The sequence below is a fragment of the Triticum dicoccoides genome, chromosome 2B (assembly GCF_002162155.2).
Source record: "Triticum dicoccoides isolate Atlit2015 ecotype Zavitan chromosome 2B, WEW_v2.0, whole genome shotgun sequence".
In the NCBI taxonomy this organism is placed as follows: Eukaryota; Viridiplantae; Streptophyta; class Magnoliopsida; order Poales; family Poaceae; genus Triticum; species Triticum dicoccoides.
The window spans coordinates 529,497,649-529,500,115 of NC_041383.1; the positions used below are offsets into that span (position 1 = coordinate 529,497,649).

The 2,467-nt window shown below is 52.0% G+C and overlaps 1 pseudogene; it reads right to left on the reverse strand.

Annotated features, from left to right (window-relative positions):
• Positions 1-1,066: 1,066 nt before the first annotated feature.
• LOC119367957 lies at positions 1,067-2,238 on the reverse strand (annotated as a pseudogene).
• Positions 2,239-2,467: the final 229 nt, after the last annotated feature.

The window sequence follows — 2,467 nt, forward strand, 5'->3', positions numbered from 1 at the left end:
TTTTTCAAAAAATGTTCATGTTTTAAAAGTTTGTTCGAGTTTCACAATTTGTTCACGATTTCCAAACCTATTAATTTTTTTAAGGATGATTAAAAAAATTAGATCTGTCGTTGCACGTAGTACATTAAATTTAGCGCTGCAACTTTAGCCATACTCCGTTGCTAGCTGGAGCGGCCCACATTGTTGCTGCGTTACGTCTGTGGCTCGAGTTCATCGCCTGATTGCACGAGTCCTTCAGCAAAAGCTCTTCTATTGGACGCACGGGGGCATCCAATAAGAGCTCTCTGTTCCCTCCCCTAGCCCGTAAGCTCAATTGAAACGAAATAGGTCACATATGTGCATGCAAGTCCCATGCGAAGTGGCTATTTTTTACAACAATTTTTCAGGTCGGTTTTTTTTTTTTTGAAAATGATCAGATCAAATATAAAAGTTTACTCGAAAGACAAAACATCTCAAACACAATAAAAGTTATATCAAAATTCAGAGACCACCGAACGACCACTATTGCCGCAACAACGAGCCGTCGACCATCTGAAGCACCTAATACCAAATCTCGTCACGTGACGAGAAACCCTAACCTCACCGAGGCAGGAATCTACGCCGATGCTCTGTCAACTACGTCCAAACGAACAAACTCAAGAATGATCGAAGTTCGGAAGACAAACTCAAAAAAAAGCACCACCATCCATCCAAGCACCGCACCTGCGAGGAATAAAAAAGCCTGACCTATAAACTACTAACAGGAGCGAAGACATCGGGATTCCCCTCCTCACCACCGTCCGTCGGAGCGGCAGGCAGTGGGGAAGCAAATCCATGGGCTCGCCTGTGAAGACTGAAGGGGAGAGTTTGTTCTAGCTGTCTAGGGTTAGGGCCAGGTCCAGCTTTATTGAACGCAGAAGTATTGAACATGGGTTTGCGTATATATCGAACTGATAGGAAGTAGGAACTCTTCCACTAAAAAAGACAGTAGGAACTCTCGGATGGAAGCCCGAAATTATTCATTGCATGCAGTATCACCGCAAAACAGAAGAACGTGACAGGTCGATCAGCCTCAGCGACCCACGACCTAGCACGTCGGTAATGGGGTCCCGCCACTGTTTTAAATAGCCCGCTATAGCTCCGCTATAGCACGCTATAGCGTTTACAAAAGGGCTTGCGCTAAGAGACTTTGATCCAAACAAATGAACAAACATTTCAAATAGCGCGCTATAGCTCCGCTATAGCACGCTATAGCATTTGGAAGAGGTCTGCCACTAATATGCTTAGCGCGCTATTTAAAACTATGGGTCCCGCACAGGCACTTGTTGTGCTCGTAGGCCTCCGGCTTGAACCGACCCATGTTCCCGCCGGTGGGTATCTCCCCGCAGAGCTGGTTGTAGCTGAGGTCGAGCGTGGTCAGCTTCTTCAACTGCGCCAGCGCCGTAGATCCGGTTGCGGCTCATGTTGAGGAACAGCAGGTTCTCTGGCATCATCACGCCGGTCAGGTTGAACCGCAGCCTGTTCCCGGACAGGTCGATATCGTACACCGTGTTCTGCCGGCCGAACAGGAACGCCGCGTCCCCGGTGAGCATGTTGTTGGCCACCCGGAAGTTCATGAAGTACCTCTGGCCCGCGTACGTCCGGGGGATCGGCCCCGTCAGCCGGTTGTTTGTCAGCGTCAGGCCCAGCGGCCTGTCGGGCGCGCCGTCGCTCACCAGCCGCGGCGGGATTGGCCGACGAGGCGGTTGTTCGAGGCGTCGAAGTAGGCCAGGTAAGGCAAGTCCTGGAGCGACCTGGGGATCCTGCCGGTCAGCTTGTTGCTGAAGAAGCTGACGGAGGTGAGGTTTGTCCGGGAGAGCGACGCCGGCAGGGAGCCCGAGACGGAGGCGCGCATGATGTTGAAGATGGAGAGGTGCGAGAGCTTGCCGAACGTGTCCGGGATGGGGCCATGGAGGCCCGGGATGCTGTGTATGCTGATGGTGTGGAGCTGGTCGAGGTCACCGATGGCCGGTGGATCGTGGAGGTGATGTTGACGTTCTGGAGGAAGATGGCGACGACGCGGCGGTCCTGGTTGCAGTGGGCGTATGCCCAGTTGCACTGGTCGGTGCCGGGATGCAAGGACACCAGCGCGGCCTGGTCGTCGAACTGCTCCTTGATCTTGAGGAGCGTCCGGAAGTCCGGGTCGTCGCCGGGCTGCTGAGAGAATGACGCGGTGAGCTGGAGAGACAGTAGGAGGAGAAGTGCAACGTGGTTGGCCATGTTGACCGATGGAACTGCTACGAGTAACAGAGAATGTTGATCAGCTATTTGTAGGAGTGCAAGTCAGCTGGATGATCTCGGCCAAAATAAGTCAACTGGATTGATGTGATCATGAAGGCAGCCAAAGCGTGGTCAAAGTTTTTGTGAGTGGCTTGGTGCATTTGCGAGGGAGAGGAACGTGCGGTTTCTTACGAAGCACTGTTGATAGACATTGAACGGTACTTATTCA